Source organism: Meles meles, chromosome 6 (genome assembly GCF_922984935.1).
Source record: "Meles meles chromosome 6, mMelMel3.1 paternal haplotype, whole genome shotgun sequence".
In the NCBI taxonomy this organism is placed as follows: Eukaryota; Metazoa; Chordata; class Mammalia; order Carnivora; family Mustelidae; genus Meles; species Meles meles.
The window spans coordinates 150,731,623-150,744,751 of NC_060071.1; positions in this window are offsets into that span (position 1 = coordinate 150,731,623).

Sequence of the window (13,129 nt, forward strand, 5' to 3'; positions counted from 1 at the left end):
GACCTCCGGGCCTAGGAACCAGCCTGGCCAGTCGGGTTCCAGGCTCCACAGACAGCCCCTCCTCGAAGCTTTCTGTATCCGTCATGCCATTTCTTTAATTTTCTGCATTTTATGATGCTCCGATGCCTTGTGGCCGTGCAGACCCAGGGCTCATTCCTCGAGACAGCAAACCACTGGCCTGGGCTCTCCTTTGATACACAAACCAACCAACCCGTAGACAGACCCTGTCTGCCCCCTGTCATCGCACTCCTGCAGTGCAGGACGCCATCCCTCTTCCCTGGATGACCCCAGGGCCAGGTTCCAGACCACTAGGGGCCACCCGTCCAGCCCAGAGACCAATCCTAAGGCTCCCATCGCCTCGCCTTTCCACCCAATACACGGCCACGGACCAGATCTCCAAACTGCCCTCCTGTCTGCATAATAGAGGTGATGGTCCCTCCATCCTCATTTTGTAGGAGCACTTGGGGGAGCAACCAATATCCTGCGGACACTGGTTTTGTTTGCAGACCGCTCAGAACACCCGTCCCTCACCATGAGGCTTGGGGGGGGCTCCGTCCGTCCTCCTCCACGGGAGCTGAGGGCCAGGACACGCGTTCCCACGTCCAGACGCAGCACAGTCGCCCACCTCTGCAGCTCAGATCAAGAACTGGGTGTTTCGGGATGTCCTGTTGTCTCCAAGCCTCCGCTGAATCCAGCGACCCAAATACACGTCCCCAGAAGGGAAGGACCTGGGGAGAGGGGCCGTCACGGTGGAGACACAGCCCCTGAACCAGGGTCACCTGGACTAGCCGGGCGACGGCGCAGCCTGAGTCGGCAGAACGGTTGGATCCGTATTCACAGACTCCCAGTCTACTGCAAGATTTAAAATTACGTACAAACCCGTGATTTCCTGGCCCAGAGGGTAAGACGCCCACTGTTCACCTGCTGGGTGGACAGGATCTGCGCCCCGGACAAGGGTGACGCCTGCTGTCCTCTGGGCTGGCGGGTCCCACAAAGCCCACACCCATCCCTCCACCCTGGGCAGGCAGCTGCCGACCGGTGCCCTTCCGTCCTCCACTGACCAAACCTGTCAGGGTGACTCCCACCCGTTTCTAGTGTCTGGAAGTTTCTAGGAGAAGTTCTGCATCTGTGTGACTCCGGGCTGCTTTGCAGACATGTGCTACAGACAGACAGCAGTGTCCTGCACACAGTCCCACATCCAGACCCTGGTGTGTGTGTGTGAGACCTTCTGCACCGCATCTCTCCCTTCCTGAATTTCCTCTTTCTCCTGGGGACTGTCTGTTTCCCACCCCAAGCTGGCTTGTCCCCTTCTGTCCTCCCACCACGGCCCCGCCTGTCACCGAGTCTCGGGCAGGCTTCTTCCCTGTGGCTCTTCCTCTGGACCCCACAGCCTCCACCCAGGCCGAGCAGGGCAACGCCACCCATAGGCACCCCCGGGGCCTCCTGCGTCCTGGGTCCCACAAAGCTGTGAAAAGTGCATGTCTCTCAGGCCTTGTTTGGCTCAGAACTGTGCTGCTCTCTCCTACCTCAGCCCTGGTGCCAAACCCAGCCTCCTGGGCCCACTGCCACCCGGCCCGCCTTCCCTTCTTCGACTGAAGAAACACCATTGCTGGCTCCTGGGGGGCTCAGTCAGTTAAGTGTCTCCCTTTGGGTCAGATCCATCCTGGGATCGAGCCCTGCGTCCGGCTCCCTGCTCGGTGGGAGCCTGCTTCTCCCTCTGCCGGCCGCTCCCCCTGCTTGAGCTCTCTCTCTGACTCATAAAAAAAAGAAAGAAATACTGTTGCCTTCAGATCACCAAGATCATCTTTGCTAACTGTGAAACATCAGGAAAACAAGGAAAGCCCCAAGGAAAACCAGAAGTCAGCCCCACACCCACTGAGCAGCACTGAGCTGGGCGGGTGGTCACGACAAGGTCCAGCGGCCGCCGCTCTCCCGCTTCCACAAGGTGTCCAGGCCCCTGCAGACGGCTCTTTTAGGGCCTCGCGGTTTTCTTCTCCAACACTTACCCGCTGTAGTGGCACACGGTGACACGGTTTCCACTGCGGGAAAAACAGGGCAGGGTTAAGGTTTAAACACAAAGGTGGTCTCGTTCTCAGGGCCGAGAGCAGCCGGGGCAGAGGCAGGAGGCTGTGCGTGTGTCCTTCTTCCGTGCCCTTGCCAAACCCGGGACGTGCTGTGTGCTCGGCCGTGCATGCCGCTGTTTCCCACGTGACGTGCACAGAGCATCTCCCCATCGCGGGACAACTTCAAGGGTGTCCATTTTGCTGGGGACCCTATGCACCCCCAATGCTGACACGTCCTCGGCTGTCAGACGTTCCTCTCCCCGAATTCTGCTCTTTGAAATGTCACGCGCGCCCGTCCCCTGTCCCTGCTGACACTCCCTGTACGGCCTGAAGACGCCCGAGACCCGCAGCTGAGCCACCCCGCAGAGGGCTGCCTGCTCTGGGCCCGGAGAGGCCGCCTGCACTAAGGAGTGGGGTGGACACCTGCTCTGAGCAAAGTGAGACACACGGTGTCCTAGTGACCCAAGGTCCACATTTAGTCCACACTCACGTGTATCCAAGAGCCGGGGAAACATGCATCTTTTTTAACTTGCGATTTTTGACTCTGGTGCCAGTGAGCAATGTGGTGTGTCTGCCCGACATCTTTTTTTTTTTTTTAATTTTGTTAATTTATTTGACATGGAGACACTGAGAAGGGGAACATTAGCAGGCTCCCTGCTGAGCAAGGAACCTGACACGGGGCTTGATCCCAGGACCCCGGCCGGGATCGTGACGTGACCCGAAGGTAGACGCCCCCTGAGCCCCCCAGGCGCCCTCCACCCGACATCGTTTGTGAATCTGCTGCTGCTTTTCCGATCTTTCCGCACTGGGACATGTTAACGGCCTCATAGATTTGCATGATTCCCTTAGATACTGGGTGTTAACCTGGCGTAAAGCACTCTTGCTTGCTGGGGGAGCAGGAGCCGCGGTGGGGGTCCTTTATGTGGCTGCTTTCTCCGGGCCTGGGAGGAGCCCAGCCAGAGGGCACCCAACGCCCGGCCGGCGGTCGGCTTGGTCTGCCGGCTTCTGACGTCGGAGCTGGCACGGTTGCCCTCTGTGTTCAGTGCCCAACTCACGCATGTGCGTTGTGGAGAAAACAGGAACTAAAGACAAGCGAAAAGGAGGAATCGAATCGAGCGAACACCCAGCATGCAGGTACTTCCTCGACACGTCGGGTCCGTCTCTAACACGAGCACACGTCCTCTGCACATGTCGCCTGCCTGGAAATACCTATTCCACCTGCCCACGTGTTCGTTAGCCAAAGATCGCGCCGTGGATTCTGTTTTCAGGCATCTGCACACACACGGTTTCCCACGGCTGTCTCGCGTTTGCCACGCTTGCCGGCCAGCTGTGCGACCTAACTGCACCGTGCTCTGTGACCTGGAGGGCCCGCGCCGGGAGCGGGCTGGCTGGCTCTGCACATGTACCCTGCTCCCTGCTGGGCTGACATTGGCCTCGGGGTCGCTGGCAAGTGTCGCTGAGGGGCGCTGCCACACGCAGGGTCTTCTGACCCGCCTCCAGCGGTTCCCGGAGGGGGTGCTGGTACCCGCCCCCCACACTAGCACCAGCGCAGGGACCCCGGCGAGGAACAGGAGCATCTCTCGCCCGTGACTCCAGCTGGTCCCCACCATTGGCGGGGGCACTTTTCCCAGCCTCTCTGCGGCTCCTACACATTCGTGGGAGGCTAGCGTCCTGGGGACCACAGACACGTTTCCCCCGCTCACCATCTCACTCTGCTGACGGTGGGCTTGGCCACGGACACCTCTGACACATCCAGCCCTCAGTCAGGAATGTCCTTTGGAGGTTCGACACTAAGAGAGCCCCCGAGCCTGGAGGTGGCTTTGCTGTGTGTCACGGGGAGGTCCATCGGGGTCTCCTGCTGGCGTTTTGTGGGGGGAAGCCTGGTGTCTGATCATCCTGCGGGGGCGGGAGGAGAGCCCATCCCCCCACTTGCCCTGCATCTTTGTCTCACGTGGACTCCAGCGTGGCTGTGGTCCTGGCCATCTCGGGAGACACCCACGCGTCGGTTAGGAGAGTTGGTCTCCTCCGAAGTGTGGTTCCAGTGGTGACAATGAGCCCCAGCTTCACTAGCGCACACCCATGAGCTTGGCTGACGGCATGGCGCGGGGACTCTGAGAAGACTCAGGACGGCCCTCCGGGACAGCCGGGAAGCTCCCCTCCAGCTGACCTACCAGCAGCTTCCCAAGTTCCTTGTGGCAGCCTGGGGTCTCCAGAGACACGGACCCCACGGAGCACGTGCACAAGGAGATTCTCTATGAGATCGTGTGATGAGGACCTGGCTCCATGACCACAGGGCCTGAGAGTCCCACAATCTGCCGTCCCCGAGCCGTGGCACAGGGGAGCCTGTGGTGTGATGCAGCCTGAGTCCCAAGGCCAGAGAACCAGGGCCGCCCAGGGTGTGAGTTTCGGTCTGAGGACAGGACGGGAGGGATGAGGCGGGAAAAGGGGGCACATCCGTCCTCCCTCCACCTTGAGTTCTATCAGGGCCCTGGACCGGACGGGGCCCAGCACCCTGGGACGGCCACCTGCTTCACCGAGCCCCCCACCCACACGCCGGTCTCCCTGGGAGCCCCCCAACCCCACCCGCCCCCAGGAGGAATGTCTGACCTGGGCGCTTGTGGCCAGTTGCACCGACACATGAAGGGACCCCCACCCTCCTCCGTCACCCTCTTTGGATCAGTCTCCTCACTGAGAAACAAGGTGTCGCGGACACACAGTCCCATATTCCTTCACAAGCCAGGCACATGCCTGCGGCGTCCCCTGGAAACCTGAGAAAGGGGGCTTCCCTTCTGGGGGGGTTCTTGTGTCCAGCCCTCAATGGAAGGCTCTGTCCCAGGGGAGAGGTGAGAACAGAGGCTGGTCCCACCCAGCTCTCTGCCACAAAACGCATTTTGTTGTGTTGTTCACTGTTTGGGGGATGGACCTGCCCTTTACTCCCTGGAGCGTGGAACAGTCCCAGCCTTTCTGGGTTTCCTCCTGCATTTTGTCAGAACATAACCAAATTCTCTTAGTAGTGACAATACAATCTCCTCCTTCCCATAGCCCTTCCTAATGTTTTAGGGAATAATTGACCGTTTTAATCAGAAGCCACATATATGATGTGGGTCTAAATGCACCGCAGGGAACACCTGGGTAAACGCGTTACAGCATTTCCACATCACAGACACCGAAAGGCTATTGGAAGCTACACTCCAGAGAAGCAGTCAAGGATATAAAAAATGCTCACGGTGTGTTATTAGGTGAAAAAACCCAGTCCGTATACTTCAGCCCAGATTTTGGAGAAAAAAAGTATATATGTCGAGAAAGAGACGGCGGAGGTACAGCCGTGAGGCCGCCCGAGGGACAGTGGCCGACGGTTCTCTTTCTCCCCCTTTTACGTCACTCTGCGCCTCCAGTGCAGTGGCTCGAGACAACAGCAGCACGTGACAGAGCAGAAGAACCAGCCTCCTCGAAATTCTACACTGCCCTGAGCAATCTGCACTTTCTATGCCATCCCGATCAAAATGCCAACAGCATTTTTCATGGTGCTGGAATAAACAATCCTAAAATGTGCAGGGAACCACAAAAGACCCCAAATAGCCAAAGCAATCTTGAGAAAGACAAGCAAAGCTGCATGCATCACGATTCTGGATTCCACGGTCTATTACAAAGGTGCAGTGATCAAGACAGCATGGTGTCGGCACAAAAACAGACACACAGATCAAGGGAACAGAACAGAGAACCCAGAAGTGAGCCCATATGTGAGTTATATGGTCAATTTATCTTCAACAACGCAGGAAAGAATATCCAAAGGGAAAAAGACAGCCCCTTCCAGAAATGGTGTTGGGAAACTGGACGGCAACATGCAGAAGAATGAAACCGGGCCACTCTCTTACACCGCACACAAAAATAAATTCCAATTCAATGAAAGACCTAAATGTGTGATAAGACACCATCAAAATCCTAGAGGAGAACATAGGCAGTAGACTCTTTGACTTCAGCTTACACATTCTCACCAAATATGTCTCCCGAGGCAAAGGAAGCAAAAGCAAAAATGAACTATTGGGACTTCAACAAAACGAAAAGCTTCTGCACAACAAAGGAAACAGTCAACAAAAGTAAAAGACAACTGACAGAATGGGAGAAGATATTTACAAATGACATAGCCAATAAAGGATTAGTAATCAAGATATATAAAGAACTTATACAACTCAACACCCAAAAAACAAATAATCCAATATTAAAAATGGGTGAAAGGCATGAACAGACACTTTTCCAAAGAAGACATCCAGATGGCCAACAGACACATGAAAAAGTGATCCACAGGGCTCCTGGGTGGCTCAGTGGGTTAAAGCCTCTGCCTTCGGCTCAGGTCATGATCCCAGGGTCCTGGGATCGAGTCCCACATCGGGCTCTCTGCTCAGCAGGGAGCCTGCTCCTCCATCTCTCTCTGCCTGTGTCTCTGCCTACTTGTGATCTCTGTCTGTCAAGTGAATAAAAAAAAAAAATCTTAAAAAAAAAAGAAGAAAAGAAAAAGTGATCCACATCACTTGGCATCAGGGAAATACAAATCAAAACCACAATGAGATACCGCCTCACACCCGTCAGAATGGCTAAAATTAACAAGTCAGGAAATGACAGATGCTGGCGAGGATGCAGAGAAAGGGGAACCCTCCTACACTGTTGGTGGGAATGCAGGCTGGTGCAACCTTTCTGGAAAAACAGAATTACCCTATGATCCAGTGATTGTACTACTGAGTATTTGCCAAAAAATACAGAAACACTAATTCACAAGCATACACGCTTGTGTGTACAGCGGCATTCTCTACAATAGGCAATCTGTGGGAGCAGCCGAGTGTCCACTGATACATGAATGGGTAAGGAAAAAGTGGTGTAGATATACAACAGAATGTCATTCAGCCATAAAAAGAACAAAATCTTCCCATTTGAAACAGCACAGGTTAGCTGGAGCTGGAGAGTATGAATGAAGTAAGTCAGTCAGAGAAGACAAAGACTGTATGATTCCGCTCATGTCTGGAACTGAAGAAACAAAACGTCAAATTAAACAGGAGAGGAACAGGAAAAGCAGACTGAAATGTAGAGAAGAGACAGATGTCCACCAGTAGGAAGGTGTCGGGCGGAGCACGGGTGAGACAGGTGAAGGAGTTAGAGTGCACTGACCACGATGAGCACCGAGGACTGTGCAGAACCGTAGAACCACTGCATGATACGCCAGAAACACGATACTGCTTGTCAATGTGATCTACTGGAACTAAAATAAAACAGTTAAAAATTCGGGGGAAAAAACCCAGTGGCAGCATGGCGTGTAAACCGGACAGGAAGATGAGCACAGTATCTAAATGTAGAAAATCCCGAAGCGTCCCTAGAGAAAGTACCAGAACCACCATCTCCAGAACCTTTGTTTGGGCAAAGAATTCACGAATCTGGCGCCAAAACCATAAAGGAAACAACCGAGTAATCGAACTTCACCAAAATTTTTAACTTTGCTTTTCCAAAAACAACATCAATAAGATGAAAATACAAGCCACAGATGGGAGAAATATTTGCAAATCACAGTCTGACGGATAGCTCCTATCCAGACTGTAGAAAGAACTCTTCCAGTTCAATAACACAAACGTGAACATCCCAATTAAGAGATCTGATGAGACATTTCAGCAGAGAAGGCCCACAAAGGGCCAAGAAACACATGAAGATGCTCAGATCATTGTCCGTTAGGGAAGTGCACGTCAGACCACGAGGAGATGCGGTTTGGCAACCACAGGTATAATGAAAAAGACAGACAGCGAGTGACGCCGAGGACGAGAAGCAACAGGAACCCTCACAGGTTGCTGGTGAAAAGGGAAAATGGTGACGTCACTCTGGAAGAAGACTGGCCGGTTCATAAAGTCTCTCGACAAGTCTCGCTTGTCAAGAGCTCACGCGCTACGCAGCTGCTCCTCCAGGAGCCTGCCCCAGGGAGCTGAAAACCTGCGTCCGCACGAAGGCTTGTTCACGGACGTTCCCGGTGGCATTCCTGCTCGTCGTTGCCGCTGGAAGCAAACCCATGCCCGCCAGCCGGTAAATGGACGGGCAGAAGATGGTACGTCTCTGCGATGGGACATCACTGGGCTGGTCGTCAGAGCACTCCCAGGGGCTCGGGAAGGAACCACGGGAGCCCCGCGCTGAGGGAGAGGGTCACATACCGTTCGCTTCCGTTTGGGAGAAATGTCCAGAAAAGGCACATGCGGTGGTTCAGGGCTGGAGACACAATGGAAGGGACTGCAAGTGGGCATGGGGAGGGGTTGGGCTGCTGAGAACGGCCTAACATTGGTGGTGATGGTTGCGCAACTTTACGAAGGTGGGAAGATCGTTTAATTGTACCCTCTCAATGGGTGGGGTCTGGTCGACGTCCTTAAGCGGATGCCACACCCAGTGCAGAGCCTGGCACGGTCTGGTCTCGATCTCGACATGCTGAGATCAGGACCTGAGTCGACGTCCTGAGTCAGATCCTTAATCCACTGACCCACACAGGCGCCCCATGGGTTCTGTCACGGGCTAATTCTACGCCAATGAAGCTGTTAAAAAGAAAAGTCACCAAGGATGGGGCATCTCCTGGCCAGGAGGAGAGGAGGGATGGGTGGCCATTGATGGGAGGAGCCAGGGGCCTTCAGGAAGGGGTGGGAGCCTCCAGCCGGTGCAAAGTTAGGGAGACCTGGCAGTGGACGGAGTGGACGGACAGAGGCCGTGGCCTGTGCAGACATAAAGTCTGGGGGTGCAGAGAGTGCTTCATACCCTCTCGAGTGAGGGCCCTGTCCACATCCCGCCTTCCTAGCCAAGAATGCCATCATCAGAGGAAGGCGGGGGGTGTCCTTTGCTCATTTTCTGTTAGGCGCTGGAGGAGGGGCCTGGTGCGGGATCTGGGATCTAGGGCGGCACGCTTGACGTGGCGGGTTTGGGGGCGAGGGTAACTCCAGGAAGGTGCTTGGCGTGGGAGGAGGGATGAGCTCTTCTCCAGACACTTGTGCTGTTCCTGCCGACCACAGGGCACCCCCGATGTCTTTGTTTCACAACCTTTGTCTTTTGTTCTGGGAAGTGAAGCATCTGCCACGGGGCTTTCAACGCTCTTGGGACAGGGTTTGTTTGGAGGGGAGAAGCTTCCGGAAAGTAGACCATCACGACCCCTGCGGGAGCTCCGGCAGCAAGACCTGCGAGGCACGAGGTTCCTAGCTGCTGCCACGGAAAAGCAATGACTCCGGGCCTGCGCCCCCTCCCCGGGGGTTTGCCAGCGTCTGCGGTGTAGACCCTTCCACATGGCCAACTTCCAGCTGCCCACGGGCACTCTGCATGCGAGCTCAGGGAGAGCCGTCAGCGGCATTTTCACCAGATGCAAACACACGAGGAGCACAGAGCGTCCTAAAAACGCAGTATGCTTAGCAGCACGACTCCTGTGTGTTTATTACCTTTATGTTTCATGACATTTATTGGATTGTAAATTTATATAATTTAATTTTTAATACTGGTTGTGAAACGGGGGTCTTATCTTTTGCAGATTTTTCTCTCTTTTTTTTAAAGATGTTATTTATTTATTTGACAGACAGAGATCAGAAGTAGGCAGAGAGAGAGGGGGGGGGGAAGCAGGCTCCCTGCTAAGCAGGGAGCACGACGTGGGGCTCGATCCCAGGATCCTGAGATCATGACCTGAGCCGAAGGCAGAGGCTCAACCCACTGAGCCACCCAGGCGCCCCTTTTGCAGATTTTTCTACTTGGTTCTTTTTTTTACTTACTGATTTGCAAGAGCTCTTTAGGGGTTAAAAAAATTCTTTTGATATATCTTTTGCAAATTTTCCAAGTTTGTGGTCTTTTGCTTTTTTTTCGGAACATGAACAAAATGGTGAGTCTCCTCTTTCAGAGCTTCGTCTTTGCTTGTAAAAACCCTCCTCACTGAAAACACATAAAGCGTTCTTTCCAGTTTTCTTCTAGAGCCTTTATAGTGTCATGTTTCACGATGAAATTCTTGCTCCGTCTGGAATTTATTTTGGTGTAAAAAGCGAGCTAAAGATTAAGTTGGTTTTTTGTTTTTTTTTTTTGAGTCCGGCCTGTCGTCCCATACCGTTTTGGGGTAAAACCCATCTTTCCCCGAGCCTGAGGCGCATTCTTGGCTCTCAGCGCCCCCCCCCCCCCCCCCCCGCCGTCCCCAGCTGGTCCCTACGTCGTGACACCCGTCACTCCGTCCTTAGGGTCGATGCAGCCCCTCCTCCCTCTTCTCCTGCAAAAGCGTCCTGGCCATATGCTCGCACTCAGTGTTGCATGTACGTGGGAGAATTCATTTGACTACATGCAAATCGATATTTTGGTGTAGGTCACAGTTCAGGTTCAAGTTAGGACTGAGTAAACCTCTTATTTTCCTCAGCAGAATTTTAACACTTTCTAACTTTGACCAGGTTTGTTCCCCGGTATTTTATTTTTCTCCTGCTCCTCTGAACAGGATCCCAGCTTTCCTGCAGGTGTTTTGGGGGATGGGGTGGCCCCCCTTGGCTCACCGTGTCCTCCTCCAGGAGCCCCTCCTCACCCACCTGGCCATTCAGCAGCTGGGCATGGAGCTACTCCCCCTACCAAGTAGGGGCTCCCTTGCCTCTGGGCTTCTAGGTGGGTCAGTCTTCAGGGGCTGCTCAGGGCCCCCCTGCCGCTCCCTTCTTCCAGGTGTCTATGACTTCCCCTCCCTGCCCCTTCTGGCCCTGTCTGGGCTTCCCTCATACTTGCCCCCAGGTGGAGTGTTTGCTGGAAGCACCTTCCCAGATGCACTGTGGTCTTTATCAACATGGCATCGTTCACATCCCATTAAGACTGTCAGCACCTGGCTTCAGGGTACAGCTGGCCTCCCCTTTGCGTCCTCCCGTCACCCGCTGCCGCGAGCAACATGGTGGCCGCCACGTTCATCGGCACCCCACACCCGCATCTCCCCGTCCAGCCCATTCGCCCATTAAAACCCTCGCCTGCAATCATGCCCGCCCCTTCCCTGCCTCCCTCTGGTCCATGCCCCCAGGGTCTCCTCCACGCACTTTGGCCTCCAGAACCCATTCTCCCCAGAAGCAGAAAGCAGGTGGCCTGTCCCCACGGTGGGAAGTCTCGTGGAGGTAGGCCACTTGGGGGGACAGTAAAGCCCCCGACTGTGGCTGATGGGCTCCTCCCCGCCCCTCCGCCCGCCTCCCTGCCCAGCACCTGCTCTGGCTGCGGCCTCCACGCTCTGCTCTCTGGCTCCGAACGCTCGGTCCCAGTGCTGCGCGGCTCTGGCGTCCGGGGGGTGAGACGGCCTCCACGCACTCCCCCGACCCCGTCACCCTGTTTCTTTCGTTCCGGAACCCGAGTGAGTGCATCAGACAGCTTCATACCCGCCTCCACACCTTTTGCCTCTCTTCCCGGTTTCCGTCTGCGCTGCGATCTGGTGAACTTCCCCAGCTCTGTCTCCCGCTTCACCGATTTCGCCTTCAGCAGACCCGGATCGCCCACCCTTACAGACTCTCCCGTCTCACCGCACCCCCGTGATACTCCCCCACCCGCGAGTGCGGCGCTTTTACGTGTAGGCTGACCTTTCAGAGTCTCTGTCTGGGAGAAGGTAAGCTCCATGAGGGTAAGAGCTCTTCTGTGTTTTCTTTCCTGTGTTCTCCGGGTTTGAAACTGGCTCGATCGTCATTTATTAAGTGAACAAATGAGCTGATATCTGAACCTTTGGCCTCAGCCGTGAGAGGGTTCAGCCGTGAGCAGGGAGCCCCAGGAGCGGCAACAGACGTAACTGGTGGTGCTCTGAGCTCGTGCACCAAGAGCCCGCACCCCACTCCAGTCCTCCTGGAGCATCTCAGACACACCCCAGGGGCTGGGAGCCCACCTTCCCAACCACACCGTCCCCCGTGTACCTGCCCTGCGTCAGGAGGCTGCCTGGGTCCCTGGCGACCACTCTTCCTCTCCCTGTAGGAGGCCTGCCTCCCTGGCCGCTCCTGGAGGCCTGCTGTGCCTTCCGGGCCAAGAGTTTCTGTGCCCGCCTCGGCAGTGTGGCTCAGGCACACCGCTGTTCCAGCCAGGGAGGTGACTGGGACGCAGGCCACGTGCAGGAGTTTCGAAGTCCTGTCCTCCTGCCGGGAGCAGACCCTAGACAAGCACCGGTTCCAGCGAGGGCGGCCTCCTCAGCCGGGCTCCTGGGAAGAGCAGAGAAGGCTGGCAAAGCTGCCGGCTGGAACGGGCAGAGGTCATCCGGCTGGCCAGTGCCCGGGCCCGAGAGGAGGCCACCTACCCAACAGGCTGAGCTGCCCCCCGCGGCTGCGTTGGAGGGTGACACCCGTGAGCACAGCAGAGCTCTGCCCCCAGCGCACCCTCCGTCGCCGGCTGTGCCCGTGGTCCTGTGTCTCTTCTGACGGAAAGATGCATGCCCAGTTCCTGGACCAAGGGGAGCCTGGCAGCTCCCACACCCATAAGGGAACCTCTTGCCAGCAGGGTCCACACCTGTCTGGTGCCTCATCATGTTCCCACACCTGGGCGGTCTAATCTTAAGTCAGGCTGAAGAGACGAATGAGTTTCCAAAGAGCCAGAAGTCCATACTGTCCAAGCAGAAATCCCAGAGCCCTGACCTGCAGGCAGAGGGGCTCTCAGTGATAGTGTGGGGGGTGTCCTAAAAGGGGCTTTGAGCCTGACCCCTTGCCGCCTGCGACACAGCGTGAGTCCATTACACCTGTTGGAGACCTGAGGCTTTAATTCATTTTTAAAAAACAGCGGCAGACGAGGAAAGTTCCAGCAGACTGTCAGGTCCTCAGGAAAGGTCGTCACGGAGCCCTTCTGGAGTTCCCGGGTTCTGGACAACTAATCCTCGAGGATTCCTCCCCAACCACACCGAGCCGCCCCAGTTGTCCAGAGGAGTTCCTCTTGCACTAAGTTCCTGCCTTGAAGATGCAGCCGCCATAAGGCAGTGTGTGTGTGTGTGAGAGACAGCATGCCAGGCTTATACGGAGGGATGCCCTCCCAGCTCTCAAGGCGCTCATCCTGGGACAGTCCACAAGTGGAAGATGAACACAGACTCATTTTCAACTCTGAGAATGACA